The sequence below is a fragment of the Corvus brachyrhynchos genome, unplaced genomic scaffold, assembly GCF_000691975.1.
Source record: "Corvus brachyrhynchos isolate BGI_N302 unplaced genomic scaffold, ASM69197v1 scaffold136, whole genome shotgun sequence".
NCBI classification, from domain to species: domain Eukaryota; kingdom Metazoa; phylum Chordata; class Aves; order Passeriformes; family Corvidae; genus Corvus; species Corvus brachyrhynchos.
In genome coordinates, this window is record NW_008239080.1 from 384,518 (window position 1) to 401,646 (window position 17,129).

The 17,129-nt window shown below is 37.3% G+C and overlaps 1 long non-coding RNA gene across 3 annotated transcripts; it reads left to right on the forward strand.

The window, feature by feature from the left end:
• The first annotated feature begins 2,588 nt into the window (after window positions 1–2,588).
• LOC108447941 lies at window positions 2,589–17,088 on the forward strand. Of its 3 annotated transcripts, none has more exons than XR_001863662.1 (4): window positions 2,589–2,904; window positions 5,298–5,476; window positions 10,177–13,241; window positions 14,005–17,088. It is a non-coding gene; the product is annotated as an uncharacterized LOC108447941 (long non-coding RNA). The 3 variants fall into 3 exon arrangements; XR_001863663.1 differs by having other exon boundaries at window positions 10,177–11,255; window positions 13,084–17,088; XR_001863664.1 differs by having other exon boundaries at window positions 10,177–10,565; window positions 13,084–17,088.
• Window positions 17,089–17,129: the final 41 nt, after the last annotated feature.

A 17,129-nucleotide genomic window follows, 5' to 3' on the forward strand; every position in this document is an offset into this window, starting at 1 on the left:
ATTTAGGAAACAGTGAACACCAACTCTTTGCTGCAATTTGGGATGCAATTTTTAAAATCCCACATTTTCACAAGACAAAGAATATTCTCTACCAGCTCTGACTGCCAATCGTCCCTTCCACACCATGGTCTGTGAAGTTTTGGGTATGCCTATACTGCTAAAGGCAAGGTGGCCAGGAAGAGGTCTTGGGGACCACTCTCCTGGACACTTCAGCTGTTTTGCTGTTTGTCTTCAGGGACACTTTGCTCCCACAACCCCTCATATTTGGGGAAAAGGACACCAGATGGATGAAGTGGCCACAGAACTGGTTCACATGCTACTTAACAGTAGGTCACAAAACATGTGATTTAAGTTTTGTGCTATAAAAAACCACCGTTTTGACGGGCTGCAACGCAGTTTTTCTCATTCTTTTGGATAGTTTGGACAAAAACCCCAAGGAGTATGTCTAAGGACTATCTCTTGATGCCCAGAAGAGATCCACAGCCAAGTACAAGACAGGATAGATGCAGCCTGTCAGTTCTGGTGCAAGTTAGCCCTCAGTGATGTGGAAACAGGAAAGCCCACATCATTTCACCTCCAGATCAGGAGCTGCTACTTTAACAACATGTTTATACACAAATACATATATACTTATGTACAAGAGCTCTAGAGTCCACCTAAAGGTGGGTCTGCAATTTGTTGGAACTGATTCACTTGATGGTGCTTCTGTACGCATTTAGCATGAGGAATAACCCAGCATACACATTAAAAGACAGCTAAACGTGCTCACAGTGCACTGGAGCACCTATCCACTGCATGGCTGCTGGGTCAAAAAGAAAACATCACAGAAGGGAAGGGAAAGCTTAAAGCATGAAAGAAATGTCAAAGTTTTGAAAGCTACAGAGCAAGGGATAAATGTTCATTCATGCCAATATTAGTTTTTTAAAACTACGGTGCATGGGTTTTAGAATGATATTTTTATAAAAATTATCGCCCGAATTTTTAAAAATAAACTAAACAATACCCCAGCAATTTCCCCAAATTTCAGCTTTGGCTTTATTTTTTTACTCTCTGTGTCTCCAATGTCACTTCATTTTTCTTCTATTGGAAATTCAAGATGTTGTCTATATTATTTACTGGAATTTTAGGGAATGCATTTCCTATTATTACCTACTTAATTGGACTATAAAATATATTTTAAATAAAATAAATTGAATAATCTAGTCAACTATTTAAAAAATGTTGCAATATGTATATATTAAATGGAATCTTTTTAATTTTAATAAAAGGTTTTACAGAAAAAAATCACATGTGAACGATTTTTAGTAAGGGAAATAAACAAGACTCAAAAGACCTCTATTAAAAAAAAAAAAAATAAATGAAGATGGACAAAAAGGAAAAAGCCTAACTAACCATAACTGTGAAAACATAGTGTACCAAACCTAGCAGTCACATCACTTCAGACTAGACTGACAACCCAGATTTGAAGTGACTACCAGAACACCAGCAGGCCAGCAGCCTACGAGCACCAAAAAGCAAGCCTGGTTTCACGCACAGCCACATTTACTGGTACCACTCAGAGGAAACCATGCCTGCACTCAGCCAAGGGTAGATGATGTGGGACACCATCTCTCAAATGAAGCCAAGAAAACTGGGGCAGACCTCAAAAAACAAATCTAAAGAAGACTAAAACTAGATTCTGGGTTTCTTTAAAAAAATGCATAATAAATTGATTTTTTTCCCCTATGCCTTTAAATTCTACACACTCCTCTTAGGAGGCAGTATTTTCAATAAATGGATGAATGTGATTTTGTGCTCTGGGAATTGATAGATTTCTCGTATTTCAAGGAAACCAATACTACACACTGTGGCACTTAATTTCTCCCTAAATTACTACCCATGCGGATTTTTCTCTGTTATTTACATGCAAGCAATTAAGCACTTAATCATGATTGATGCAGTTAAAAATTCAATAGAATCTTAGTCTTCAAATGTACAGAAACCTTTTTTGGATACTCTTCCATTTTAGTAAGACAATTACAGCCAAACTGCTTTCCTCTCCTAGCGACACACTCAAACCCAATTTTTAGGAGCCAAAAATTAGCAGCAGTGAATAATTCCTGGAAGAAGCTCCTGTTTTCAATCAGCACCATGCACCCAACTGCAGTACCACTAATCAACACACTTTCTAGCAGGCTGGTCATGCAAACCAGACTACACAAGCTACAGAAACAAAACTCACTTTCAACAGCAATGTCCCAGGACAAGGCCACAGAAAATAGAAATTTGTGGAATTTAATGACCATGCTGTTTCTATATAACTGCTCCAAGGTTATGCAGGATACTGACATTTCCAGGAATGTTCATCTGGTATATTTCATAAGTATCAAAGTTATAATTACTAAAACAAAGAAAAACAATACAGAAAGAAAACGGGAAGAAAAAAAAAAGCAGCAGAATCACATAATTATGAAGTTCATCAGAACAAATACAATCATAATTCAAACTTAAATGGCATTAATTTTTTTTCCAAACAATTTTTAAACCCTCCCTTATATTTCTGCATTTTGTGTGCCTGGAAAGTTATACAAAACATGTTGCTTCAGGGCTGCACCTAATTATATTGGGCATCCAGAAATAGGTGCATCTGACTCAGAATTTCTGCGTGCCTTGCCAACCAATCAAACCATAAGAAATGCAAACTATGCTTAAATTAAGCAATAAAACACTGCAAGTTGCAAGTTGTAACGTACTAGCATACACCACACTGCAAGGAAGAGCTCCTCAACAGGAAACAGGTTCAAAGTATATTTGCACCCAGTTACGCTGAGAGTATTTTCACAACTGTGACTTTACACAACTTGAGTCACACAACCGACTACTCCACACTGAATATTACAGAACAGGACTAAACATCAAATGAGGGTAAGTGCACTAAAGCAGTGATATCTTTAATTACCAGCTGTTAACAATCACCTTTTTAAACCTTTATAAATGCAAAGGGTTTTCATTTGATGATCATACCTCTCTGTAGACAATCTTCCAGACAGATCTAATTTCTTTAATGACAAACAGAGAACTGGTACAAAAACCAGACTTAAGCAGCAGCTCATGCTGAGAATTTGTCATTTACCTTAAGCTAAAATTATGAGCTCAGACACTGTATTTTGCAGTGGTTCAGGGCAGGTGGGCAACGGGTCAAAGAGATGACCACAAAAACCCCCTGCTTGTCTGGGACTGTTCACTCAGAAACATCTTGAAGACAGCAGGTGCAGCTGAGCTGGTTTATTTTACTCTTTCACAGTACTATGCAGGCAAGTTATGTAAATCAACTGGGCCAAATATGATCCCAGAGCTTTCAAAAGAAAATATATTTCAACATGAGAATATTACAGTATTTATTTTCATGCCTCAAGGGTGTCGTTAATAATTAGCAATTTACACAAAATTCCTAAAATATGCACAAAACAAACCAGTAGATTAATCCTCAGATATTTTCAATTTAAAAGCTAAAAATTAATCATAATCATTAGAGAATGGTCTGAGAACTATAAAGCAATTACAGTCATTGATAACCACTGCGTACACAGGCAATGATATCAGCAATTAAAGGAGAGACCAGTAAGTGATCCATGCCAATTTTGAGAACTTTCCACTAACAGCTGCTGTTCCATAGCAGTCCAGTCATTTGACTAACTTGTAAGGTCATTTTCTAAATGGGAAGTGATAAGTCTTAAGTTGGAGTTGCAAGGAGTTCTTTTAGTTGACAGCTACGTGTCAAGCAATGTGGCAATAAATTCCAAGCAATGGGGCAACTTAACATCAGCAGCATTATATTAATACATGCAGGTTTTTAGATTGATAATATAAAGAACAGTCTTCATCTATGTTCATTATGGAACAAACTCTGCTATTAAACACTGCTTTGCACAAAGGCTGCAAACATAATATACAATCAGCTCTCAAACTAAAATACATTTAAGAGCTATTTGAACAATTGTCATATTTCCTATTCATTTTACATTGGAAACATATCCAGATCTCCATGCCTGCAAAAGAACAATCATTTTCAGAAATGAATAAAACCGTATGTAGCAAAATAGGTTATTTTGTACCATATAATTTTCCAAACTCTATGGTTACTTTTGCAGCAGTATTTCAATGGTTACTTTTCAAGTCAAAGTATTTTGCTACTTTTAGTCTCTCTTACTCATTGCAAATAATTAAAGCAAAAATGTAAAAACATTGTCTACAGCGTACTGTGATACATTGCAGCTGACGGTGATTTACCATACAATACACCACAGTTCACACTGCACAAGCAGTCACTCATGAGACTGCACAATACCAATGATGAGGGGTTTACAGAAACCTGCACAATTAAAAAAAAAAAATCACACACCACTCTTACAAAATTCAAGGATAATAAGATAAAGCATCCTATTACTTTACAGCCATTTTGCTTGAGTAAGAGCTTCTGGATTGAGCCTGGAATTAAGGGCTAGTAAACAGCTTTAGGATTTGGCCTGCTGTTTGTACCTGCTAAAGACTTCGTTATCAAAAAGTACTAGTGTTTGACTCAACAAAATATAAATCATGTTCACTGCTTTTATTAATGGAGGCAGCTTTTATATATACATATATATATTTATAAATATCTACATGCTTGAATGCATCAGAGAGTTTTCTGAAAGCCAAACCAGTGTGAGGTAAATGCCAGGATGGTGCTGAAACTTCAAAGGAAATAAACCACGGTGCTGAAAGCTGTGCTCTTTTCACCCTCAGCAATGTCCACGGGATCCTCTTACAAGGGTGACCATTAGTAAGCCTTTAGGTTCCAGTTCCTTCATGCTCTGAGGGAAAACTTGACTTAATCAGAGAGCACAGAGGTAAGAAAAGATCATTAGTCCCTTAGGAAACCAACTGGGCACAAGCAAAAGAAGAAAAAATTTACTGGCAGAGTAGCTACAAAGCCACTCAAATTGAAGTCTTACATCTTAATTTCTGGGCATAGGGCAGCGATATGGGATACACATCATAAAGTCACCCCAAGACAGTGGTATAATTAGAAAACACCTATATACTCAAAGAAGAAAAATAATAATTTTTTCACCTTTCCATTGGAAAAAGAATTTAGAAACACTTCAGACTCAAAAGCTTGACATGACTCTCCACATGAAGAAAAGAAAAAAAATTCCAATGGGTTTTGTTGGTTTTCGTGGAGTTTTTTTTGGTTTGTTTGTTTTGGGTTTTGGGGGGTTTTTTGGGGCTTTTTTGGCAGGGTTTTTTGTGATTTTGGTTTTCTTTTTTCCCCTCAGGATACAAGAGCTGGCAGTGTTATTTGCTATGTCTTTGGGGAAGACAAAGGTTTGATTTAATAAACAAAGTGTACTGAATGATTCAATGCAGAACTGAAACAGCAAGCACAGTGGACTCAGCCTATCTGGACACCTACCTACCTTGATGTAAACCAATTTTAAACACCTGTCATCCACAGGTCAGTTTGTAAGATAGAAAAAGTATTTAAGACATTTAGTTGCAAAGATCTGGATTGCTGTTTCATCCAGGGTCATGAGCAGAAATACTCTTTTTCACTCCTGGTTTTGAAGAATTTGCACAAAACCTATACACAGTTTTAGAGGTTTGGTAGAATGTCCCAAAAGACCAAGTGATGCTATCACAGCACTATGATCACTTGCAATTAATGAAACTATCTCAAGGGCATTAGGTTCATCCTTGTTCCATACTAGAGATTGCAAAAGTATACAGATGTAGAAGCGTGTTTTGGGAGATGCAGCTTCCTAAAAACACACCTGAAAATGAACAACTATTCCAGTTCATGTGTACCTTCCTCAAAGATTGTCAAGCCCTAGGATTTTGACATCAACCTGTTTCAAAGAGCCCATGAGACTGATTTCAGTATGTTCTTCCATGGTATCCCACTGACGTTTTCCCTTTATTCTTACCAGTCTTTATTAGCAACTTAATTTGGCAGCTTTTTTAGCTCCCAACCTCAGAGAAAATTGTAAAACTAGGTGTATGTTTAGCACTATTAAGTCATCTGCATCCTAGTTTCCCTGCCACATGCCGAAAAGCTGTGTTGCCATTCTGCTTGTTCTTCCACCAGTCATCCATTTCTCTAACTCGGCACCTTCAGACAAAAAGAAATAACGCAAGAAGGAGACTCTCATCGACCATGTGATAATTAATCTTCATAAAATTGTTAAACAATGAAATTCCCAGCTCATGCAACAGTTCAGCATTTGCCAAAATATATGACACTTTCAAAAAGTGACTGGAAAAAAACACATCATAGGTTTAGTTACAGGTTTACTGAAGTTAGGTTTAGCTGCAGTAAGTTAGAAACGCACTCATGTTAGTCTACTGCTGTCAAATAGTTTATTGGTGTATGAGAAGCAGTTCTATCATATGCTGCTGAGGCTGTCAGACCCAGCAAAAAGGAACAGTTCCATTTGTTGTTTCCTTCCACTTAATGAAACATGCAAAGCTGATTGCCTGGTTTTGTTATTCACTTATAAATGTAATTTTAGAAATTAACTAGCCAGATACATTTTACAGCTATTCAAAGTGAAGAGAAATAACTTCCTCCCTAGGCAAGGGGGGAGCAGTAAGAGGAGCTGCTGAGGAGCAGGGGTTTTACAGCCACAGGGATGAGCACACAGCATACTGCTAAGTCCAGACAGAAGGAGGTTGCAAGAACTGAAATATTAAGAGTTTGCACAATAATTGGAGCTGTGGTGACAGATAGGTCATACCTTTGAGATATTAGGTAGACAGAAATCATGTTAGCAATTATAAAGGTCCATCTCAACAATGATGTCTGGGTTACCATCCTGAATAAAAGACAGTGACAACTGTTGTCTGCAGTGATTTAGAAAAATGCAGGATTATTTAAATACCTGGATTATTTAATCATGAACTTCTATACTCTGCATTCGTTACTTGAAAAAAATTTGCAGATCAGTAAACGACATCCATCAGAACTGTACCTCTATGTGCCATGATTTTCACAGGGTGTTCTAACCATTTTCCAGAGTTCTTCATTAATTACTGTTTTTAATCAAGTTAACATGCTAATGAGTTTTTAGAACTTGTAACCAGCAATCCCCAGGGCTAGACTGCAAGATAACAATTCTATTCTTCTGCCACAAAGCACTATGAACTGCATGTGTAGTGATTTGTTGCCGCCACCTGCACACCCTCTAGAGGTAGGGAAGGCAGCCCTCAGTTCGAAATTAATCCATAGATCCATACTTGGAACAGCATAACCTGCCAAGGTCACATATCCATTACAGCATGCCTCACGTTTAAAGACAAGGCCGAAAGACAGAATTTTATTACTGAGCCATCTCAAAATACTGACTACAGCAGATACCCTGTGGGGTCATAAGACATGACTGTGATACACGCTGGACTGGGATGAAGGCAGTCACTGGTTCACTGCAGGATGCTAAATATAGACTGGGAGATGAATGGGCCTCTCTAATATACTGATCCCATTTCCAAAACCAAAATACACTTCAGATCTCTTGACTGACTCTTCTGTAAATTACTTCAAAATCTTTACATCTGTTCACATTTTCAGCCAGGATCGTTTTCATTTAAGTCTTACTTCATAGAGATTTAGCTCTTTTATACTTAAGACAGAGAAGAATACAATTTTCTCATGGATTAATAAGCCTGAAGAACACAATCAAAATTTCATAAAATCATATTTCTTAAATAACTGAGCACTCTGCTATTAAATTTTATCTTCCAGATACAGATCATATCTGAAATGTCACTGTTTTATCTTAACATATCTGAGTTTTCCGTCACTATCCATTATATTATTTATTATTTACCTCCTATAGCTGGTGATAAAGGCAAGCCAAAAAAATTGCCATGAGCTTTCATTGTGGTGAGATAATTTACAGATATGCGCATATGAAAAAATCCTGGAGAGCAAAATCATACAAAGGATTTCTCCAAGTAAATACTTCTCTTCTGACACTTACTGGTCTGGTATTGTGCTCAGTTTGGTACAGTTACCTCAGCTCCAGCTTTCCCATTCATGAACAGCAGCAATAACAACATTTAATCTAATATTATTATATTTTTAGATGTCTTTTAAATTTCATGAATATTATTAACTCAGTAATGGTTTCAAGGAAAAATTCCCTGGGCAAGAGTAAGAATGACTGAATCCCTTTCTGCAGAAAAAAGTCCCTGAGGACTGTGTTTCTCACCAACTTTCTGAATACTGGAGGGTATTTCAGATGCATCTCCCCAGGTTTTCCTCCAAGTGCAGATGTAGCCATGCTGGAGGTCAGAGATTGGACTGCATCTTGGTGTCCAGCTGCAGCCCTTCCCCTAAAATGACCTGTAAGAGCAGCTAAAAAGTTACCTAAGCTCCAGCAACAAGTGGACCCAAATGGGAATAAACTAGCTGAGGCTCAGCTTCAGCAAGATTTAAATGAATATTTACCAAAGGAAAAGCAATCAGGAACACAATCAGGTAGTGAACAAACTTCCGTGTTCTGATATTACTGATTATTTCCTCAGATCTGCATACAGGGTTGAGACCTCGATGGAAGAAAAATGTAAAGGTCAATACCATGTTTTATTTACATATAAATCCAGTAAGTTCACTCATACTATTGCTTCAGCTTTCTCTCTACAGAACACAGGTGAAAAGGGGAAAAAATATTAAAAACATATTATTAATGGAAGACAACACATTTCTAATCTGAAAGTAATATATAGTATCAGTCAAGTAGTTACAGCCAAGTAGACATTCATAAATTCTCCTTCCTCTCAATGATTGTGTTCCCACCTAGATAACTTCTGCCTCTGCAATGCCACAAATGGTCTCACCATAACTCTCCCCATGTAATATCTCCAAACAGCAAAATCTCATGCAGACTGCCCACACATAATGTAGGAGAATTGATTTCAGATTAGGCCTTCCTCTCTCCACAGAAGAATTTCTCAAGTGTAACTTCAGAAGCTTTATAAAGTCTCTCTAATTCAGATGAGTTTTTGCCATCATTCCTGAATTCCTGATAGAGCTTTTATCAATGCTCAGTTTGATGGTTTCTAGTAATTACCCTGTAAATGCCTAAATCTATTAATAAAACCACTAAAAAGTATGGCTACAAGCATTTTCAGGATGAAAATCAAAATTCCTTCCAAAGAGTATTTGTAATTCAGGACCATCATCTGTCTCATCATAGCCAACAATAACCTCTCAACTCCAATACCCCACCCAGCAAACAGATCATTTGCAAAGACAAACCACAGGTTCAGTCAGCAGTCAGTATAACTCTGAGGAAGGATAACTCCCTTCCAGACAGTATCTCCAACCATCAAACAAATGAAATCTCTTGTTTCTAAGCTTAAGGGGAAAGAAATATATCTGCTTGAGCAAATTGTATTATATAAAAATTTACAACACCCCCAGACATTAGCAAAGCTGTTCGTCTTTTATTCTAAATTCTGCTTTATCTTCAGTCTGAAAATGCAGTTGGGACATATCAAAGACAGAAACATGCAGAGATTCAACAACTAGAAGCTAAATAAATCACTTGAGAGCATGCATACTTACTGCAACTAACCATAGCTGCACATGAAGTGTAATGGAACCTCCTCGAGGAAGCAACATTTTATTAACATATCTAGTGAAAACTAGCAGCTGTGGCCAAAGGCATGAGAAAAAGATGTTGAAGCGAGGTGGGGTTGGTCTCTTCTTCCAGGTAACAAGCAATAGGACAAGAGGAAGTGGCTTCAAGATGTGCCAGGAGAGATTTAGATTGGATATTAGGAAAAAATTTCTTCACAGAAAGGATCGCCAAGCATTGGAATAGGCTGCTCAGGGAAGCTGTTGAGTTCCCATCCCTAGAGGTATTTAAAAGACCTGTGGTAGATATTGAACTCAGGGACACAGTTTTGTGGTGGATTTCGCAGTGCTAGATTTACGGTTGGACTCTATGATCTCAAATGCCTTTTCCAACCTAAATGATTCTATGATTCTATGCTTCTAAATTCTCATAACTACATTCAGGAGGGTCTGAGGAACAGGTCTAAGAAAAACCCTCCCCCTACCAGCACAGGCTCTTCCTTCCTCCCTCCCTGTTGCACAGATACCAGCAAGTAGCTCATTCACACACAGCTTTACATTTCCTGCCATCTATACAGATCCTTCTGCGCAGGGCTGCAAAGAGCAAGACTGTGCTCCTTCCTGTGGCAATGATTCTTCTGGCGCATGTGAATAAACCTGACTCTACAGATAAGTATCAACTGCAGAGAGATGTAAACAGAAAAAGAGACTTCTTTCCTCCTAATGAATTTAGAGACTTCTTCTGACCTCAGTCAGCAAAACCTTCTCAGATGTAAAAGGGATTTTCAAGTTGATGAATTTGCTGTGTGATTTTCTGGAAACATGGTAAGTCCTCTTCTCCAGCGCTGGGCCACCTGATGGGAAGAGGACATCACCTGCTTACCAGCCTCGCAGTAGTGTGGATATCACGCCAGCCTCATCATGCCAGCTTCCACTGAGCCATCACTTGTTATTTCTCCTATGACAGGTGAGTTTCACCCTTAAAAAGACACACTTACTGATACAGACTTTTCTCACAGAGAGAATGACCCACATTTTCAAACTCACTGCCAAGGATCATGGTCCTCCATCCCCACTACCTACAAAAATGCATCCAAAACAATATTTTATCTTCATTTTCTCACAAAAGACCCTCTCAAGTGTGTCAGGACTCTTAGGCATATTCAGAAAGGCCCCAGCAGTAAATTTTAAGTTTAAGTGCACTCCTGTCACAAGAGCTTCGAAGGGAAAGATTCGTGCATTTACTTCTAATGGGTAATTCTCAGATACCACAGTTATGGATGAGCTTAGGCCACGTAAAGCAATTAAATTTAATGCCCTAGGAGAAGTTAGATGCTATTTCTGACTGAATGACCTCAAGAGCGTGTGCAAGTGTTGTAATCTATGACACAAGTGAAATAGGACGTATCTGAATGTGTTCGCTAGAATTTTTTTTCTCAAAGCATAAAGATTTTATTCTCTTGGTTTGGTCATATTTGACTCCTGGCACCGGTCTGTTCTTTCATATGATATCAGGTATGACTACAATAAAAGAATTTAAAAGCTACAGAAGTCTCAAAAGGAATTAATACGTTTTCTTGATCAAACTATGGAGTCTCAAAGCAAGAAGGAAGCCAAGACAAACAGGAATATATTGCATTAATCAAGACGTGGGCAGGTACTGAATTTCCTTTCTTCATTATTTCTAATCAGTTTAAGGGCATGATTCATTTGTTAAACTTCATTCTATACAAGTGGGAAGAAAAAAGTGAATTACCCATTGAATGCACAATAGAATAATGAAAGGAAGCTGCAGGTACTTCATGCCTTTGAAAATTATTCACTCTTCAAGAAAATGCTTAGAGACATATTTATGTCCATCTCTGTTGAGGAAAACACACATTTATGTTTGAAGATTTTCTTGGATGAAGTCCAAACAGAAAATTTCAGATACGTCTGGCTGGAGGACTGTGTCCACCTCTGAATCACTGGACCAGTCTGTATATATTAAGAAATAATCACATAGTCTTTCAAGCAGAAGACACTGTCTGAGACTACACTTCAGTGCCCCAAATGATGAACGTTTTGCTGAGCTTCCTGTAACGCAATTACACTGCAACTCAGATAGCTCTCACAAGGTAAATCTAATGCTCAACAGAAAATTGAAAATATTTCTTGATTAGGTGCAGCTGACCTATAAGACAGCCTTTGAACTTTTAATTAATATCTTTAAAGGAAGGGGGGTTTTGCACATGAAAGGGCAACTCCTTAAAATTATTTCGCAATTAATAAACTGTACAGTTCATGAATTTTCTACCTTAACTGACCTGTGGTGGCAATCCCTTGGGTAATCTACATCTGCTCTCTTACAGGAAATCTGTAAAACCAACTTACAAAAAGAAACAAAAAATCTCATAGAGAAAACAAGGAGAAAAAAAAATTGTGATTTTCCCCAAACTCAGTATATTTTGTTCAACACATTTACAAGGGACTCTCAATGCACCAGCATTAATTAAAAAATCCAAGAATGCATGCTGTATCATGTTAATGGTTTTGGAAATGGTTTGGGTGTTAATGTTAATGGGAAAAAGCAACATTTATTGTGAAATAAACATCTGCCTCATTAGGAATAACATAGTAAATTATGTCTACTATGTATACATGCTAAAGACTTTTTGTTAGATAGTGTTATTCATGCTTTCTACTCCATCTTTTCTACCTGAGAGCAGAAGATGCACTTTTGCTTCAATTAAAATCAGTTGCAGATTTCATTAATTTTCACCACTTATGTTAATGAAAATATGAGCCATGTAAGAACATTAAACACTTGACAAATAAGTTTTACCTTTGAATTAGTAAGAAATAACTACCTTACCACAGTGAGATTTATTTGCACTGTCAGCAGTTCACATTGTCTAGGAATAAAAGGTTTTCCTTCTATATATTTTCTCCATAAAAAGAAGATTAATAAAGTAACAAACCATGTGCTTTTCCTTTCCACTGAAACAATTAAGAAAAATTTAACTGCATTTTTATGAGTATTGTTAAGTATATTAATTATGCTTATTCTTATGAATAGGGAAATCAATATTATTAATTGAATAATCATTGGTATTCCATTTGATGCTACAAATTATTTGAAATTATTGCAAAATATTAGTTCAATTGTACTTTCATCCAATTCAGGAAACTTAATTAAGCTACAATCAACAGTGTGCAGAGGACAAAGGAGATGCTGGAGAGCAACCAAGACACTCAGGCGCTTTTGTCTTGGAGCAGTTGATGGAGCTGAGCATGTTTGGTCTGACAGAAGGGTGATTTAACAGGTGTCGTAGCAGCAGCCTGAATCTACTTGAACAGAAATCACAATGATAAAGAAGCCAAAATCTTCTCAGCAGTGACAGAACATATATAAAGGAACAATGATCATAAACTGCCACTTGGGAGGTTCAGGGTGGCACTTCCATTCTTCTCTCCCCATGTCAAACCTCCTCTTTTTTCAACAGACAGGTGTTGCAGATCTGCAGGTTACTCAGCAAGGTGGTGGGACCTCCATCCAGTGAAATTTAAGACATTTAGACAAAGCTGTCTCACACAACTGGGAAGAGTGTATCTCCAAGCTGGACTGGGTAACTTCCTAAGGCTCCTCCAAAACAACATGTAGGTGAGAAATATGCACATGTATAGAATCAGAGACTGCTTCAAATGCAACAAATCACTGCAGATTTATACTGAAGTGCATCTAAACATCTACTATCACTCATCCTCCCTGAAAGAAAATGCCTACTAAAGTTTGGGTGCTACAGCTAAAGAGATTTAAATTTTTACCTCTTCAGTACCTAATAAGATTTTATTTGCTACATATTCATGTTGTCAACCTTATTATTTTTTAATTTGTAAATATCATGCTATTATTTGTTTTTATAAACATATAGAAATATGTTGTTACCCTAACAGCACAAGATCCTGACTCTTAAATGGTGCTTGAAAAGATGAAAGCTGAAGACCTACCGATAGAGCACCTGGAATTGGTTCATTAGATGCCATAAGATGGAAAAAAGAAAGATATAAAATCATTTCTCCTACTTTCAATAGTATGAAAAAAAGCAAGTCCTTCGGCTGTTGCACGTTATTGGTTTCCTAATCAGAATACAGAACCTCCATAATTATACCAAGGGCACGGTGTGATGCAGCTCTGTTAGCTCACATGCAAAGACCTGCTGTTCAAAAGCCATTCTGATCATTACTAAGCTGTATCCTTTCTGGCAGATCTGGAAGGCTAAAATAGCTAGTTAAATCTTTGATGCCATCATTAGATTTTTTCCAGAAATAATTTTTCAGTCTTCTTCCATCAATAACGCAAAAGACACGAATAACATCATACAGGCTCTTGCAATTCAACTAACACTGTCTCTTATCTTCTGCAGTGACCAATGGAGGATGCCCATGAAGACCTATCAATACAGGTCATGCAAAATGCTGCCATCCTTGTGCACACATCCAGATGTGTGATTGATTTGGGATTCAGAAACTTCCAGAGCAAAAGCTGGTAGCTTTGTAAAGAGAAGGACATCCCCACAACAAATGTTAAAGACTTCTGCATGGAATATATTACAAAGAAGTCAGTAAGAAACAGAAACTTTATTATTCCTGAAATAAATCCAGCACGTTAAATTAGGAAACTTATGCAACTAATTATATCCTACCAGTATAAACAGTATCAAAGAGGAGTATTTTATTTCTGAACATCTCATGCCATCTCATTTTCAGAATGTCAGTTAAGAACAAAAATAATACAAAGTCCTTATGATAACTGAAGATGAAACCCAGAATTAAATTTACAACAAATCTGGAATTCCCCTTTGATCATTCTAAGGCAATGGCTATACATTTTTATCACACGAAACAAGCCATAATAAACGGCAACATCAAAACCAGAAAGAAATCCTATGACTTCCCAAGACAATGCTTTTGAACAGTCACAATATCACAGCCTTTTAATGCAAGCACACGTGTTAAATATGCACATGGCTCCATGTGTAGGTGATGCGGTGTGGCATAAATATTTTACTAGCAGTTTAAGTTACTGACTCATTACACACAAATGGTATGAATGTTCTTTTCTGATTTTATAAGTGTTCATATTTTGGCGCCCCTGAATGATTAAGAACAGGAAACTGTGGTATCTGAAAAGAAGGTTTTCAAAAACTTGCAGGAAAGATCTTGAATTTTAATAAGGCTTTCCAAGTAAAGAACTACTGAGGTGCACAAAAAAGGAGTCAAGACACACATAATTTATGGCTTTGCTCCCCAGCACAACTTTACTGAAATCAAAGGCCTTTGCTCAAGAGTAACTTCTTCCCCTAGTTGCAGAAGTTTGCAGAATAGCAGTCTTTTCTAGAATTTGGCTAGTTTGTATTTACAAATAAACTGATCGATTGACTTCTGAATGTCGGTCACAACACTCATTCCTTAGGTGGCCTATTTTCTTCTTATTTGAAAGGGCAAAAAGAAAAAACAAGAGTTAACTGGGCATACTTCTCAGGTCTAAAGTGTTTTCCCCTATGGAAATGGTAAATGAAAATATCACTGCAGGAATGATTTCTTATTTGTAACACATTTTCAAGTCCCTAGATCCTATTTAAAAAACAAACACGCAAATTTAACAAACCACTAGATCAAAGCCTTTAAACCAAAAGTCCGTAACCACCCTTGCATTACTTCAACCTGCATATCAGAGTGAGGTTTCAGGAGACCAATGAGCTACTCAAAAAGGTCTCACCCCAGATAGCCCTTCCCTGTAACAGAAATAGTACAGAGCTATAACGGGCTCCACTGCAGTCAAGAATATCTTAGCAGCGGTAAAAGCAGACATCACGTCCACGTACTTTGTAATATCTTTGCCACTCTATACTACTTGTCTCAATACTTTTTTTTCAAATAGTTGAGGCTTTTTTATTATGTTTTGGTTTTTAATTCTGTAAGAAAGCCTGTTTTCCAAGATGCAACTATATTTGATCAGGTGGCTGGAAAAAAATGAGCCTGAAACACCATAAATATTATCTTATTATCTGGCTGTGATTAAATCAGAATTATATAAATACATCAAAATAATTTGTAGACTGGCAATAAGGGTGGCTGTCAAACTGAAATCCAATGGAACTTCAAATGCACCTTAAACACTGTATCAGTGTCAGATACATAAAGGTAATATTATTACTGGGTGTCTTATACTACAGTAATGTTTCAAGCTCTTTCCCACAGATCTGTTCAGATAAAAGATGTAATGTTCACATTACATCTGCCAAAATTGCCATTTGCAATTAAAAATTAAAACTGGCACTCTTTCTATGCAGGCAATTATCTAAACGCAGCTGGCAATCTTCCTTGTTTACAGCGCTGCTGTGTCATGACTCCACTCCGTTTGGAAATTTACTGCTTTTTTTTTTTTTTTTTTAAGGTTTAAACTTGCCACCTGTATTTCCAACTTGAACTTTTCTGGTTTTAAAGATTTCTATCATGAACTCAAACAAAAAGGTACAAAACTATAATTTGCAGATTTTGTATGGCAACTTCAGGCACTGCAGTAAAATACATTCCTAGTACATATTTTGATGATTGTCACAACACTAATTTACATCCATCTAGGCCACAGGATAACACCTGTAAGAACCCAGACAGTAAAATGTACCAAATAAATGCCCTCCAAGAAGAAAATTTCGAGTGTAAGAGTTGATTTTCAGAGTAAAACAGAAAGAATGGAAAGATTCTCTGAGTGGACAAAAATCCTTTTACTGAATAATATATGACATTAAGTGTATTTCTACTGCTTTCTATCTATAGCAATTGTCATCTACTAAATGAATCTATCCACAAAGTGTCTTATTAATCAGACTGCCATGTTTTGGCACCTTTTTACTTACAACAGCTGCTATTAAAGTAAGATTTGGTGGTTCCCCTACTGCTGGGAGAGGAACATTCTTTATGCTGACAAACAGCTTTTAGGGAACCGTCGCTTTTTTAGCTAAGATGCTGCAACCTTTAGGATGATTTACACGACTATCATGGAACAAATACAGTTACTTACACCATATCAGTTAAATATTCTGGTTCATTTATGATGTATTGCCTGTAGTCAGACGTAGCAATACCCGGTATTATATCCCCAATACAGTAATGCCTTATTTCCTTCCTCTGTAATTGTTAAACGCTTTCACCTATAAATATGATCCATTATCACAACTCCTTGCCAGATTGTATTGCATGTTTTGCTCAGCCATCCAAATGGATTTTGAGCAGGGCCTTTCCCCTGAATATTACCAAAACCCATAAAAACAGGGGATTGTTAATGAACTGAGGAACATGGCTGACCCCAAGGATACTGCAAGCAGTGACAGGCACAGGTGCCCTCACACAGGTGTCCCGAGCGAGCCTCTTGAAGTTAAAGCAGCACAAGTTTCGCAGCGCGGTGACAGTACCGCTCTCCAGTGAGCGATGATACGGAACATATATTTCCGTCAGGGGCTTTTTCAGAATGAGGGTGACAGGAGCC